A 16,965-nucleotide genomic window follows, 5' to 3' on the forward strand; every position below is an offset into this window, starting at 1 on the left:
TTTTCTCCACCTACATGATCTCCCCAGTTCCTATGTGACCATATTTGCATTTGTCTGATTCTTCGATGAGACCTAGAGCAGCTTAAAAGTTAAGTGTAGAAGGAAAAGAAAACCATGGATAGTCTTCAGCAAGCAGATATGAGTGTAATAGAGGAGAGAAGGAAGAATGTAGAAGGAAGGCTTATGGGTGGTATAAGAAGGAAAAGTTTCAGAGGTGACTGTGATGCGTTAGTCACACATAATATCTCTGACAAGAAAAATCCTATCAAAAATATATGGAAAGTACCATAGCTGAGGGAAATATGAGCCTTGGAGTCTCGGAGTGAATTTCCGTCACTCAAAATTGGCAGAAAAAAGGCAAATAACAAGATCCACATGGCTTCTGAAGTGACGAGGGCTTATATGCAGGGAGCTGGTGCGTCACAAGGTAGCAGGTGATCTCAGCATGTGTACCTGTCCTGTTCTAGACATGGGACTTTCACAGCATGGAGCAGGAGAACCTCACTTTACTTCAACATACAGATGTTCACCTCATGCTCCATATGCTCTAAGATAATGCTGAAGAAGCAAGAGCATGGAGTAGCTCATACACAGTCAGGGTACAGCAAGGCTTTCTTCATGTGAGTATCCCAGGTGGACAAGCTGTCTGTTATGGAGACAGAAACAACACACACACTAAATCAAATGTCAGAGAGAAAGTGGGTGTCATTCAAGTTGCAAGGCTACCTCCATTTGGTGCCACACAAAACAACAGCCACAGCTCAGGCCACATTATATAGTCTTGGTAGCATGACCATAACATCACCAGGACAAGGAAAATCATTAGATGAATCTCAAGAGAAAAAGTACACACACACTGAAGCCTCAGGTGGCACAGAATAAAAGGTGCTCCTTTCAATTAAAGCACAGACTCCTGACCCTGCTCACAGCATTCCTAGGATGAGCAGTTCATAACAGACACACCAGGAGAATGAGTAGCCTACACAGAGCAGACAAGGAAAGGCAGGGAAGCTATATCAGGAAACAGCTCAGAAAAATCCATCTATATAGCACCTGCCTTACAGAATACTCAGGAAAGGGGAAAAAAGCGGGAAAGAAGAAAACAATTAATTGATAGGAATCAGGAGAGATAGGGAAGCTTATATATAGAGCAGGAGCTCAGAACGTAGGTAAGCAGCATAGTCACTGCTCAGAAGACACAAAGGTTTCATCTTTACATATATTCAAGCTAGCTCACTATATAATGGGACAGAATTATTTAATTGCTACATAAAAAGAAGCACTTCTTTGTCCCAGTGACTGGGACAAGCATTGGTAGCTCAGGAAAGCATCTCCCTTCCTGAGACCTAGCAAGTAAGCAGGCTCAAAACACATACTGAGTGATAGTTGGTGGGGGTCAACTGCCGCAGGATCGATCCCCAATGGCACCACATACACTATACATGTTGGGAATGTTCACTGTCACTGTCATGGTAACAATGCTGCTGTATAGACGTGGATGCAACAAGACAGAAGCTGCAAGAGATCATGACCACAAGCTCAGCTCTTAGCTAACAGGTCATGGAAATAGACCTAAGGGTAAACTATAACTGACGTGAAAATTAGTATCACTGAAACACTTGAATTGACTAAAGAGTTAAAGGCAATGCAGTTACACTCCCATAACTGAAATATTAATTTAATTCACATTATGAGTTGTAAACTGGAAGCATTTCTTCTAAGTTTCTCAGATGACCTTGAAACATGCAATGTGACGGTGGTAACTACAGCTACACTTACCTTGAATCAACTTCAGCAGAGGTTCAGGGGATTGTAACTGTGGTGGGAGCCTTGCTCTTGAAACAGGAAGAGGTGGTAAGCGTTTGAACCATGGTCAGCAGGACAAAGACATACCTAAACTGGTTTGCCTTTGTGAAAATTTGAAACAGCATCTGGTAGGGGAAGAAGCCATCAGAGTAAGATATAATCTGGTTTTTAATAAAAATAGAGAAAAAAAATTCATTATTGTCAATAGCAATGAGATAGCATCTACCGAGAGATATTGGCAGCCTCACAGTGCCTCGAGCGTATGCTGTTGAAATACTACAGTTTATATGTCTGTTGCAAAAAAACTACACCAACCTGATTTCCTACCCCCATCAGACTATTAGCATAGACACTGGAAACAGAAATAGAGTCCTCAGTCTATTGCAAAATCCAGAAAATGCAAGGAGATAGAAGACATCAGCCAAGCAGTTGAATTTGGGTTTCTATGTGGAACACGCAAGGCAAAGATTTGGTAAGACTCATGTTAATGATTATGGGAAAGATAGCAAATAAAATGCTTCATATCCCTGTTAAAAAAACAGCAAAAACACTGGGACCAAAGAGAACTACTGCCTGATAAGCAGTTGTGATATAGAAGCAGAAAGAGAAGGCCTAAAGGCCAAAAGCAGCAGGGGAAATGAAAGAACAGTTCTACCTAAATGCAACCCTAAATATTTCCCTACAAACCACACAGACCACCTCTCTGGTATAAACAAGTTCTCGAGACACTTAGGAACTCAGTAAGAGCTGTGAACCAGCACCAATGATTGCAAACCACTCAACTGACTTGAGTCAGGTAAGTAGTTTTAATTGACTAGCGCTGTGTTTATACCTTGTCCTCGCTCAGTCCAACCATGTTGCTCATACCAGTTAACTGGCAGCAGTAAACGTGAAAGTAAAATTGCAAAGAGGGTCTTTGGATACCTGTCACTGGGAAAAAAACCACACCATCCATGCAGTTCCAGAATGGGGAATGGTACCCAAGAACATGTTGGTAGCCAGATATGCTTTGATAATGCTTACAAATATGAATCCATGCAACAATCAGCACCTCTCTACCCAAAAAGTGTTTCACTCCCAAGGGGTATTTTTGCTTTCAAATATGTGTCCCGGGCCACTGAAGCAAGAGTTATTTGTGCTAACAGCACCATCAGAATAAGGCTTTTACTAGCAAAGAGTAATCTCCTCCTTGGATGTCCCAACAGCCCCCAGACACCAGCAAGGATGACAACATGCAGTATTTTATGAAGAGCAAGTAATGTGGACTCTCAGGTTAAATCACTTAGTTTAAATCACTTTTCATGAAGTGAAGCTGTATGTATTAGAGGTAGGCAGATTTTGGCCCATATGGAAATGTTGCCCTGGTACACGGCCAAGGCAAGTGCTGGACTGGGAAGGGATACTCAGTATAGTTCCTATTTCAAGAACTGTGGGCTGTATGACTACAGAGAAAATGTATATCTTAGAGCAGCCATTGATTCTTTTCTATTTCATATATGATCCTAGAGCAGCTGATAGTGTCTTGCAGATACTGAGGTGATGAAAAATAACTTAATTCCACATTTGCACTTAGTCTGCTATGCTGCAAGTGCTGTAGGACAGCTCTTGAAAAACAATGGCAAAGAAGATCAAAGTTTACCATTTAACTGCAATTTATGTTCTCATTCCTTCCATAAAGATCAAGGCATTCAGCAATTCATATTAAACTTCCCAACAACAATAATTTTGACATAACTACCAAGAAATATAGCATTTTCTGGTTTATTTGAGAGAAAAACAAGTCAACTTGTTTCATCATAAATCACTAACATGTCTAAAACTACTATAATAACTCTATACTAAGTAACTTTATAAGCAATATTTTAGAGGTATTTTACTCCCAGTTACAGAATACAACACTTCATTTAGAGCAGTCTTATCTTCTTCCAGCACAAAACAATGCCTCCATTCTGTAGACATCAGTTCCCAGCTTATGAGCTGAATCACTGGAACCCAACATGGGTTGGGCTAGGGTGTGGGGGTAGGGGGGGGGAGGAGCTAAGAAAAAAAGGTGAGAACTGTTCTTCTAGGTGTGGCTTTCCTACTGCACTTGCAGCAGAAAGCACTTCCCAGCAGTGCACCACAAGCTTGCAGCATCTGGGAGGTAAAGCAGAATTCTCACACAGCATACTCTTGCTGCTTTCCATTGAAGTTTGGATCTTGCAATCACAATATGAGGATGTGAACTTTCTGCCACTCCAAAATCTCATGTGCTATGTACAGGTGACCAGACATAACAGTAGCTGCATGGGAGCCACAGGCAGGACCAGTGCTCAGATGAACCCTGCTAAATAGGTAGCACTCGTCACTGCAGCCTCCCTCCAAGCTTCATTATGTAACTTGTCCCTGTCCATTTTCAAATCATACCATTGTATGACAGCATCTCAGTCTTGCCAAAGACAACACTGGTAAGAACCAAAGTAATTGACTTTTGTTTAGGACAAAAGTTCCTCTTATTTTTATTAAAGTAAAAAATGCTTGACATTCCTATAAAAGTCCTCATTGCCCTATACTGTGCAATAAGACAGATACTGGCCAGAATCTCTTGCATTATAAGTATTAAATCGTATTTCATATATACAGACCTGCATATTTGGCGACTGAGTGCCTATGGTGGCATAATATCAAGGAGCATGATGGAAATAATAGATTCCTCTTGGGAAGAAAGAGTATGCAGTGTTCCTAGTAAGACTGACTGCAGAAGACGACTCAAAAATTGTTCATATGGGTAAATCCAGGTTCTTGCACTGCTGGGTAGACAACAGCAGTGTTGTCTTTATCTCCTCTTTCTCCAGATACACGCTGTCAGACTGGGCAATGCACGCCCAGCAGAATACATTTCCTTCTCACTGGCATAGCCTGCTTTTGGGCATGGAAAAAGAAAAGTGATCCTGTTAACTGCAGACTTTCATATCCTGGATGTAGTGGAGGCCAGGAAGGTGCCCAGGGATGGGTGGTGGTCTGGCCAATTTCTCACAACGGTTTGGCTCCTGGGAGATGCCAGGAGATCGTCCCATCCTGCAGAATGTGAGTGAAGGGTGCTCACCTTTATGCCGAATCTGTCTGTAAGGATCTTTATCTTCTCAATGTGCACTCTTTTAAGGACAACTACCAGAATGGCATTTTCTCTTGTCTCCCAGTTTTGTTTGAGCCATCTCCCTTACTTTGTGCCTTCAAGTATTTCTTAGAATTAATCTCTCGCTTTATTTTTAACAATAGGAGCTGAACATTGAAATGGCAAAGCTAAGTGAAATGATATGGAGAGAAGGGGAAGGAAAAGCAATTCTCCACCCATTCCCCACCTGTGATTCGTATATCTCTGTTAATATGTAAAACACAGAGCAGCCTGTGCAGCTTACATTACATGTAGCAGTTAGAGAATGGACCTTTTTTTCCATGTGTTTCCTGTGACACTGAAAACACTGCTACTACTAAATCACCCAGTAATGCAGATTACTTGTTCTCAGTGATTCTAATAAAGGAAAGAGAAACAGCAGAAGAAGTTCCTGAAAAAGGCCTTTCAGGGATCTTGGTACCTGTCCCTGAACTCATTTGGGCATGTAGATGGCAAGGGCGTATCTTTTATCTGTTTCGTGGGAGTCTAGAAAGCTGTTTAGAAAAGATGAAAACAGCTAGCAAACAAAGTGAAACAAATGTTCTTAATACTCTGAAGAAAAGGAAAAGTAAGAAGGAAAGTGCTGGTCAGGCAAAGCATTCAAGGCCTTCCATGACAGGAAGGAATAGAAATTATTTTTACAGAAAAAAGTGAAAACAGAAGTTAAAGGTTGAGATCAAGGTTTTCCTGTTTTGTTGGAGTTTGCTGGTTTTTTTCCCCACAAAAACCATTTTGAGTTCTCCACAATTGCAAAGAAACAATTGATTTTTCCAAGATATTCAGCTGCAAAATTGTTAGGATGACTGCTACTATAAAGCTTCTATAATATAGAAGCTTCTACTATGCTACTGTAATATCTGCTCTAATGAGATACCATTCTCTATAATTACAGTCCATTGAGGCATGTTTCATAAACTACTTCAGAAGTTTTGCTCTGAAGTCATAAATCACCTTTCTTTTTGTGCATACAACACAGCTCAAGCTCACATAAACCATCAGCAAGCTCCTCACACCTTTCATCTACGGCCACTTACTCGTCCTTCATGACAGCCAGTCCTTTTACAGCAGCATCTGTTATGTGACAGGTCATGTGCCTCCCCATCTCTCTCAGAAAGCACTGCCCACCAGTGCTGGAGCATGGGGAGCTTTTGGTTCAGTCCCTGACTGAGTTTGACTTGTTCAGGGCAAACTTCTAGATGTCTGTCAGACCTTCTCCAACTGCTTTTGTGTGGATGATTCTGCCAAATGTGCCTGATTATGGACACTGCACTTTGTTAAAACCGAGATTCAGGATACCTACATTCACAGAAAACTTATAAAATATCTTCCTGAGCTGTGTTGGAGGCACATGTGCTACGCACTTATTCACAGCAAGACTGCATCTTTTATTCACAGACAGCATCTCCAAATTGCCCGACTTTTGTCAGGCCATGGAAATTTAACCAGAGAAGTGAAGAATACTGACTTTCAGACAAGCATATATTTAAAGGCTAATTACCAGGTGTGCCTCTTATTTGCAACATATCTGCAATAAAAACTCTGAAAATTGGCTAGTGCTCATGTTTTTAACAGAACACCGCCCAGTATTAAGTCAAAAGCTTTAATAAATCTAAATATATTACAGTACTTTTATCAGCTAACTCTATAAATTCCTCAGGCATGGAATCAGGCTTGCTTTATAATAACTCATTTTCATTAATCTATATTGATGGCAATAATTATATTTGTATATGTCTGTTCCTTTGAAGACCCATGTCATTTTTCGGTCATTTTGCCTACAACTGATGTCAAGCTAACAAGCCTATAATTAGTGGCTTGTCACACCCTCTGAATTCTGGCACAGACTCAGCATTTTCCCAGTCTTCTAGAATTTGTTTCTGATTCCAAGGTGTTTTCTGAACATCTTTAATTGCTGATGCATTGAAAAGTGTATATGACTCTGCTAGGATGCAATCATAAATCTTGCTCTTTTCTGAACAAAAAATATTTTTATTTTTTCTGTCTATTCTGCATTACTGATAACAGTTTTATCTGCTGTTTCTAGTGATGGGCCTAAACCATCAACATTACTCCTGGTAATTGAAGGTTTTTATATTATTCTTGGCTGTCATTTGCAGATTTTCTTTTCTGAAATTTTTACTTACTTATTTTCAGCACTTGATGATTTCTTACTTATATGGATTGTTCCATTTTTTCACCATAGAAACTATGTCTTTTCAACAACTGATTTCCTTCTGCCACTGAATCATGACTGATGTTTAGTTCCTCCTTGACCAATTGGAAAATGTGACTCTTTTCCATCTGAAAACTTCTCTGAAATACATTTGCATATTTATTTTCATTTTTCTACCTCCGTCTTACTTCCCACTTTTCTCTTAATTTACCCCTGCTTCAGGAGTTTCATTTTCAAGATAACCGATACACATAGGCTATTGGTGGTTGGTGTGCAGTGCTTGCCCATATTGAATGTAGTCAGATCATGACCATTGGCCCAGAGGCAACTGAAGCTTTCCAGTGTAGCCATTAATTCTTTTTTATGAACAGAGATTGTAACATAAATCCTGAGCCAACAATTAAATTAAAGTCATAGAGATTCTATGAACTCCGGGAGGTCCTAACTTTTGAATATCTAGTTTTTACCAAAAAAACCCATATTCTTCAAATATAATGCAAAGGGGAGAAGGCAGGAATGCAGAAAATTTTTTTCCCTATTCTTCCTTCTTTAAAAACCCTGAAAATACTGATTCCCTGCCCCCTGATTTTTCCTTCAGCGGCATGGTCAGCTCCAAGGCCGGAACTAACTGGCTCACCAAATGCCAGAGATCTGTAGGACATTGTGGTGTTCAAAAGGTGATTGTCTTCTCAATGGCCCTGTCCTAGAGAGGATAGTCAAGAGCTAAATCTGTCTGTGGACAAATCAAAGTCTATGGCTCCTCTCATAGGTTTCCTCTAGGCTTTGCAGGGATCATTTATAAGCAGCCACATCTTGTCCTCCTCCTCAGCCCTTCTTAAATTTGACCTCTTCTGCTCCCAGCCCTCCCAGCCTCATCTCTTCCCATTCCTGGCTTCTCATTCCCAGTCCTAGTCTCCTACATTTTCTCACCGAGCCCAAATCTCCCTTCATTATCCCATTCTCCCCTTCCTTTATCCTTGTCCAAAATTGCTTATATGTGTCCAAGCTTTAGATCTGACTTTTTCCTATATTTAAACCAAACTTCTGCTTCCTCACTACCACCAGCCAAAGAAAGAGGCCAGGAAAAACAGAAACAAAGGCCATGATAGCCCAGAGTTGCAATTACACAGTCCAGAAGGAATGGTGTGCAGCTTAGACAGACTTTTCAAGGTATTTAGCACACAGCTGCAGCAGAGACTGTGAAGCATGTGCTAACTGCATTTTTTTTCCTGAAAAGGTCTATGACTTGGCCATATTTGGCCTCATTTTTCTGGAGATACAAAGTATACAAAACTCATCTACAGTTAGTTTCATGTCCCTTCTATAAGCATGGGGACCAACTGGAGTTTCCAAATGAAAGGCAGAAATTAGCATCATAAGACAATAGATATTTTCTAGCCACATTCTTGGAAGGGACTGAACTGTTTTATTTATGCACTTAAATTTCAGCTAAATGAGCAGATGCCCAGCAGGGAAACTTTTATTCTCAATTGTTGACATTTGGCAAAGTTATAAGCATAGAGAACAGGAGCTCACCATGGAAAGCATTGGACAAACAACAATAGACAGAGCCACTATTAATACAAATATTTTTTATTTTTAGATTTCCTATAAAATCTTTATTAAGTATGCAGAGAATTTGATATACATATATTCTCTACTGCAATTACATGGACATTTGACTGAAAGCTCTGGGAGAGCTAGTAGCACCAATAAAGTGCAAACTAACTGCTGAGATAAATACAAGCTGAGGAGATTTTGGAGGCAGCTTTATAATAATAAATAGGATGTTATGAAATTAGACTTACTGGTTAAAAAATGCTGGAAAAGAAGAAAAGATAAAATGCCCTGGAAAGCTAAGGGACGTAAAGCCTCAATACCTTTTAGTTGAGTTTATATAACCCTCCCCACTATAGTAACCAAAAATCTATTTTTAATGCATATAAGAAAATGAATAACAATGAGATTACTATAAGGCTATGAACAAAAAGATAAACAGAGAATAGGAAATTATCAACTTCGGACAAAGCATTATACCCTAAGATTTATATTAATGTAATTACACAGGTGGACAGGCAGCATTGAGAAGGGATGGAAAGTCATTTTCTGTGTTCCAGTAATCACTAAATAATAAGAGCATTAAGATGCAGCAGATGTATACCGATACAGTTTTCTTACATGCTCAGGTTCATCAAAGCTGGGATCCATCAGCCAGCTGAGAATTGCACTAGTCATGGCCAAGTGCAGCCCTCACCCCATGTTGTGCAGACCTAACAGGTTACTCTTGCCCTGGTTTTACTTACTATACTTATCTACCTTAGGAATTCAGCTAGCTTTTGCCATTTGCCTCACACCATAATATTTGAGTTCTTAAGAGCAACACAGTGAGGTTGGGAAGTCTCATTTTATAGACAGGAATCTGGAAGAGCAAGACCAAGACACTGCAGTAGGAGGCCTTAAGCAGGAATTAGGCAATAATTTCTGTATTTTGTTCCCCCTGTGCTGAAATTACTTGTTCAAAGACACAGAATAAGTGGCAGAACCCAAGTCTAGGAAGTCCTACCCCAATGTTGTAGTGACCATCTTCCCTTAAAGCATATACAGTTGGTGGCTTACTGATAGTGCATTTCCACCCAGAATGACAGTGTTTGAGAATGTTCAGCTTCAGGAATGTTTGGGAAAAAATCTCTTGTGACAGTGTTGATTTGTCAAAACCAAAATCTTTTCCTTGGAAAAGAAAAAAAGGAGCATGGCAAGAAAATTTGCTGTTCAGACTGCTTCAGAACAGCTGCACTGAAGTGGTTGAATAACTCAGCTTGGAACAACAGTTGGAACTCTGTCAAGAGGCAAGAAATTGAGCCTCATCTCCCACATCACAGGTGAGAAGGTGCCTTTGCTTGATGAGCATCTTATAGTGATGGAGGTATGTTAAAAAGTGAATTCTCTTCTACATGGAAGGCGAAAGCTCTTCCTTGCCCGACACTACTATGGCCACTACTATGGGGTTTGCAAATCCCAGTCAAGAATCAAAGTCATTTGCCTTGGACTGGCTGCTGCCGTAGCTGGGTGATTGCAGGCACCTATGCTATTCTTAGCGCTTCAGCACTTCTATTCGAGGTCAATTCAGTGCATCTGCATTGCACTTATGGCTTTGAATGCAACATAAGCATATGCTCCAAAAGTGGGTCATAGCAAGATGATGAAAGCTAAATCATACAGCAATTGTGCTCAGGATCTAATCCATTGCGCTAAGACTCTCAGTGCACTTTGACTCTTAAAATAAGAATCTTTAAGTACAAATAGAAGGTATTTAAGTGTAATAGCAAAGTGTGCAATACTAGTTCAAAGAGATTTGTGCTGTACCTAGTCCCAGTGTAATTATTTTTAGGAAAAAGTTTTGGAAACTATTCAATCCACTACTATTAGCAAAGGTCAAGTGTCTAGTTTAAAAAAAAAAACAACTGGGGGCAAGCCTGTGGTGATACTCATTTTTGCCAAACTTGTCTACAGATCAGACCGCTTGCAGAGCCACTGCTTACCAGGATTGTAAGACAGCCCCTGGTGTCAGGTGCTGTCATCCACTTCTTAACTACCCCAGTGACACAAAGATGAGAGAGTCCACAACATCCCTCCCTGCAATAGCAACTCCTTTCTCACTATATTTCCACGATCAGAACTCCCAAGGCAAGTGACATCCCACCTGTCCCAGCAGCATGGACATCTGTGAGCTGAACACCTTCTTCAAAAGAAAGAGGCCAGAGAGCAGGGCTTTTAACACAACAGAACTGCAGGCACAGTTCTGCAGGGAGACATCTAGAGACACCAGTTTAGCTCTGAATCACTACCACCAAAACACATGGAAACAGTATTTAACATTTCCGTTTCCATAATATTTAATTCCACTGTCTGGGGCTTTTATCAGTAATGTAGATTAAGAATACAGATAGATTCAGAGCAATAGAAATGTGAGCCTGGGTACTGATAATCGCTTGTTAGTTTTTAATAGACACAGCAACATAGCATTTAATTCCTCAATGAAAATTACTCAGACCCCTTTGTTTCCAATGAGGCAGCTTAAAAGATGTAATAGAAATAGATGTTCCAATGTTCAGCATCTTGCAAAAACTGGATTATGTGCATACGTCATTGTAGCTGAATGCATTAGAATTTGAAAATTATGGCAGAAACTTGTCAGTTTAAAAGCAGTCAACTTCTATCATCCCTTGAATGCTTGGATGTATATATGTTTAATTACCATTGTTATTGCAAAATTATGATATGTGACTGAATAGGTTCTTCTTTACACATTAGTACTGATAAAAATGTCTTTGAAGTACTAGGTGTCAAGTGCTTTGAGAAAAGCATGGAATTTTTGTTTGCCTCCACTGGAAAGGTGGGTTAGCACAAGCAAAAAATAGTCAGAACAAATAACGTCCATGCTGCTGTTGGCCAGAATCAACAATACTGCTTCCAGCTCTGGGACCTAGAACATCATTTCCATATTCCTGCCTATAAAAAAGACAGTGTGGTTCAAAAACCCTCACTAATAAAAAATGTAATTCCTTTATTTATTGTACAGCAGCCTCTAGGATGGGGAAAGGCCATCAAAGTTTTATTTTTATTATTGCTCAACACATTTTTCAAGGTCTGAGAAAGCCATAGACTTGCTTTTTGTGATGATTTCCATATTGTACAAAAATACTAGCTTGAAACTTAAGCTAAAGGCATTCCAGAAGAAAGTCTCTGAGTTCACGGATCATCGAAATCTTAAGTGTAGCAAACATTCAAGGCACATAAAATACCTCCCCACTAGGATCAGATGCAATCAGTAAAGAGCTTTAAGGAAGGAAATTATAAATCTAGAGAGAACTAAAGGACTTAGTCATGAAGTAGAAAATTTGGTGAGATTCCACTACAATACAATGCATCTATGGAAAATTTGCCACACACCACATGGGTCAAATACTTCCAGAAAGGAGCAGAGCAGCTTCAAGTTCTTCTGTCTCCCTACACCGTGCAGTTACATACAGATCTCTAAACCTTTATCTTTCTTACACCAGTACCTATGCCAACCTTGCATGTCTCAAATATGTGGCAACGGATTGGTGTTTTATTACCTTTTGAGTGCTGTAAGGTCAGCTGTAAGGAAAGCAGAATGCTCTGCCCTCTGCGGAGCTGATCCTGAGCCTTATGTCTTATCCTTCAGGGATTAAGGTACTCAGGACTGAGAAGCAAATAAGATATTCTTGGAAGGAAGGGTCCTGTCCACCTTCAGCTTTACAGCAGCTATTGTAGGGCTATAGCAATACTAGGGGTGACTGGAGTTTAAATTATGTTTTCCCAAATCGTTCCCCCGGGTATCCCTCATCTACAGCTTCTCAAGGCTCGTTTGATAGTTCATGAGGAGGAAGAGCAGCAAAGTTCAACCCCCAGGTAGATGTACAGCAAGGCTGCAGCCACACAAAGTGACCTCCTCCTTTATTTAATACAAGGCACAGCGAGCATCACAGGGGAATTCTGGTAACTTTCCAGCCTTAAAAGGCTGTAATGTTTGTTTTTAGTTGCAGTGCTGAAAAGAGCCATTACAATGACAGAGTGACTTGAAGAGCAGCTCCTTCCACTATCAGTGATAGCTTATTCAGTCCTATTTATTCTGCCTTCCCTCCAGAGTTATCTGTGCAGCCATGCAGTGAGCCACACAAGGAAATGGATTGCAGTTGATAGTAATTTTTTTTCTTTTTTATTTTAGAGATGAGGAAGTCAGTCTGGGTGTTTCCACTGGAGAAGAAGATAGAAAAAATAGTTCAGGGAAGAACAAAGAGCTAGCAGGCCGGGTGAGAAGGCTGCTGCCAGCTTAACACGTCCATATGCATCAATGACACATGGGACACCAACATTGCTGGCTGGAATACCATGTAGGCCCCCTAGCAGATTCCTTTTATCAGAAGAGTTTCAGATTTTTTTTTAATCTGGATTTTTATAGTGCATTAAAATCTCCAAATGAGTACTTAAACCTGCCTTAGCTTAGCGTTATATATACAGGACACAAAGAAAGAGAGGAACAGTCTGTTTTGATTAACAACTAATTTAATATTTCTTGGACCAAAGGCATTGATCTGTAGCAAACATTGCCGCATTTATAATTCATAAGCATAGGGAGTGCCAAGTCCCTATGAGGACAGAGATGAGATTAATTAAGTGCCTTTGCTGTAAATTTCCATATGGCACCATGTTTTGCTTAGGTTGTTTTCTGGTAAGTTGATTCTTTACTCTGAATTTTCTTGGTTTGCTGTGTACATTTGTGCCATAAGGAAATTACTTCTGTGCTTCATTTTAACCCTTTGTAACCTATTTGTATTCCCAACCACCATCTCAAATGTATCCTTAGTTTTCTGTTCAGCTTCAATCTTCCAAGCAATTTCCAGTTTTTATTTTCAAACAGAAATGACCCAGCTTAGAATAGCTTCATCTGGCTGAATTTTGGCTAAGGACTGCCTCTGGTCGAATGCTGCCCTGTAAACATTTCCTAGCAGATGGGAGGAAGCATCACCTCCTCTGCAACAAGGATGCTCAGACAGACTGTGAAAGGCTTTCTGAGCCTTGTTCACCCTTTGGTTTTGGTTTGGGTTTTTGTTGTTTTGTTTTTTTTTTAAATCCAGTAAGTAACAAAAGAGAAGGAGTTGCTTTGTTTTATTGAAACATTTCTGTACTCTCAGAGGATTACAACTACACATGGGAGCTACTGCCATCCAGCAACTCTACCTTTTCCCCAGGGCCTCATGCCTGCAGCAGGAGCAACCCTGCAACAGCTCCTACAGCACACAGTGGGGCTGGAGAGGATAAGCAATGGTTCGTGGAGGCAGGGCTATACCTCAGCCTCAGGAATCTCCCACCAGAAGGTTTGTTGCCAGGCTCCAGAATGTTTCCAACTCCAAGCACCAAGATCACTTCCAGCAGCAAGTGGTCCCTTGTAGGCAATGCATTCGCTGTGAAATCAAAGGGCTTCCTTGTAATGTGCTGGCACTGCCCAAAGGAGGATAATTCTTGCACTGTATGTTTTGCATACATACATATAAATTTATATATTATTTTATATGTATAATTTATATATTGCATGGCAATAAAAACTCAGAATTGAGAAATGTGAGCTGTAACTTGGTCAAAACAGTTGGACTCAATGGGTCTTTTTCAACCCAAACAATTCTATGATTCAAAAAAAAACAAACCCAAAAACCAAAGCCAAAACCAAAACCAAAACCAACTTGATTTTTTTCTCAAGCTGCATTTTGAACGTGATTGACTATTTATTTTCTTTTTATTAAGTCTTTTTGAACCAGAACTGAAAACAGGACTGAAAAACAATATCTAGATATTAGTTGAAAGCCATGGTTCAGTGAAGAATGATGTGGTATGACAGAATTTTGCCTGTTCTTTGCCCTTTGCCCTGCCTCTCTAAAGCCAAGCCGAGATGTACTGATCTGCTTATGAAATCATTATATGCCCATGTCGAAACAATTTCAGTCACAGCTGAAACTGAATCAAGGGTTCATACCTAAATTTTGCAGGCTGCTATGGGAACGTATTGTCATCTGCTCAACAAAGTAAGAATGTGCTGTGATATTATTATTCCTCTATGAAATGGACTATCTACATGTAGGATACTTAAAAGGCTTAGTTCTCCCTTCACTTCCACTAACTGAACTCCACTAATCTCCATAAATCTACATTACCATGGATGTAATACAGTGTATAATCACTGTAGGCAGAGGGATCTATCGGCTACAACAGGCCATGTCCCAGCTCGTCCACTGAAAGCTGCCTTTCTGACAGCCTGCATTGCTCATCATTACTTCTTCACCCTCAAAAGTTCCACCATTGAAGTCTGCAAGTTTAGAAGCCACTGAAAACATATTCCAGTCCATGAGATACAGTGAAAAATTATATAAAGAAATGTCAAATCATAAATTATAAAGTTCAACTCTTTCTTTTAAATTCTGGTGCTTTTGGCTTTTTTAATTAGAGACTAGCTTATTTTGTAATAAAATGTTCCTGAAGTTCACTCCTCAAAAGCTCTCTTGTTTTCCCCTACTGTTGGCTGCATATGGGCTAAAGCTCAAGAATTTGGGTCTTTGTTTACATTTGTGAAGTGGCAAAACAACACACACATCTACCTCTGTTCCTGGGAGTGTGCAAGAGACTGGGGACAAATCAATGTCATCTAATTTGACATTTTTATGGAGAGATGTCTATATCTGAAGTGGCATCTCTATAAGCAAAGGAGAAAATAAGACATGGACATTTCTAAGACATTTCTAAGACATGGATTATATAATTTTATATGCTGCCATCTGCTTTGTCCCAATTCTCTCTCCCTATGTTCTCTCTTCATCCCTTTAGTTCCGCCTAGCATGGTAGCCAGAGCTTCAAGGTTTCCCTGCTTGCATATAGGATGCAATATTGATAATGGTAAGAACATGAAATACATCCTGAAACAATCTCCTTATACTTGCTGCCCATTAGAAAAGTCCAAGTATTTATTGATAGCTTCCAGTGCCACCTGTCCCACCTGACCATTCTTGTAGTCCTACATCCCTTCACCTTTTGCAGTTTTTATGTTGCTATATTTTGTCCCTTCTGCACCTCCTGATGCCTAGTGAGAGTCAGTTGTGTTTTGAACAGTTGCTCACGATCTGTTTTGCATCCTGTAAGGGTGTCTTTTATCACTCCCTTCTCAGATTATCCTTCCCAACCTTACCTTTATATAGCTTATCTTGAGCAGTATATTAGATGAAATTGGAAGGAAAGCTCTTGCCTCTGCCTGTTAAATTCACCACATCTATTGAGGGTCACTTGAAAATAAGAAATGAGACATTAGAGGGGGTTTGTGCTCTCTGAAGACCATTGTTCCTACAATGGCCTGGAAAAATGAGTATGTGCACATGTATGAAGGGCTTGGCATACTGCTGTCCCTCAGTTGGCTCCTCCACCTGATAATTAGTTTTAAGAGGCCATTAGGGAACTGACACAATGCTCAAAAAGAGCCTGCTTTTCCTGTCACCTAATACATGTCTCAATATCTGCTCTGTTCTCCAAACCCTCTCCCAAGCCTCAGCCCCAGTGGGGGCACCCACATGTTCAGCAGCTGTACAATGTTTTTACCTCAACAATAACAACATCCTGTCAAGGCTGCATCACCCAGCTCATACTCACGGCTCTTGGGCCACTACAATCTCTGCCCCAGGGCTGGTGAAGGGAGAAGAGGGCAAACACACTGTCACAGACAGCTGCTCCCCCTTCCAAGCTGGGGAAAGCATCTAAGAGATGTTTTCAGCTCCTCTCCTTCTTACCAAATGAGGCATTGAAGGAGAAGGGGAGTAGTTAGGGCCACCTATGACAGGACAAGGAGGAAGATTGCTTTGGCCTTCCAGTGGGTCTCTGTTCTCCCCCCTCAAGGCAATGCTTGGGGACCAGCACTCACCTGGCCAGAGGAGGAGAGGAGCCAGCCAAGGAGGAGAGCAAGGTAGTGGAAAGCTGTGGGAAGGGCCTTTCCTCTGAGAGGACCAAAAAATTATTTGACACTGATACTAAGCTATTTAAACATTTTCTCTTCTCCTCTGGTGAGCACTGGCACCATGTCGTCTTGGATCAGACAGAAAATGTGCATTTTACAGAAGTAACTGTGAAGTGATGGGAAGAGCTGTGGTCTTCACTGAGACAATGGTAGGGGCTGGAAAAATTTGTACTCAGCACAGATTTCCAATGGCAAGGGGTGGGGGTTGAGGCCCTTCCCAGGGACATTTCAGAGCCAACATCCCAGCCATGGCCCATCCCA

The 16,965-nt window shown here is 40.5% G+C and overlaps 1 long non-coding RNA gene across 1 annotated transcript in view; it reads right to left on the bottom strand.

Moving 5' to 3' along the window:
- Nucleotides 1-413: 413 nt before the first annotated feature.
- LOC120323577 overlaps nucleotides 414-16,965 on the bottom strand; it is a 43,731-nt gene continuing 27,179 nt past the window's right edge. Inside the window, exons 6-7 of the long non-coding RNA XR_005564194.1 lie at nucleotides 1,780-1,931; nucleotides 414-646 (exon numbers count right to left, since the gene is read on the bottom strand). This is a non-coding gene — a long non-coding RNA (uncharacterized LOC120323577). The remainder of the gene's footprint in view (nucleotides 647-1,779; nucleotides 1,932-16,965) is intronic.

Source organism: Pipra filicauda, unplaced genomic scaffold, assembly GCF_003945595.2.
Source record: "Pipra filicauda isolate LSUMZ 115617 unplaced genomic scaffold, ASM394559v2 scaffold28_size6257848_pilon, whole genome shotgun sequence".
NCBI lineage: Eukaryota > Metazoa > Chordata > Aves > Passeriformes > Pipridae > Pipra > Pipra filicauda.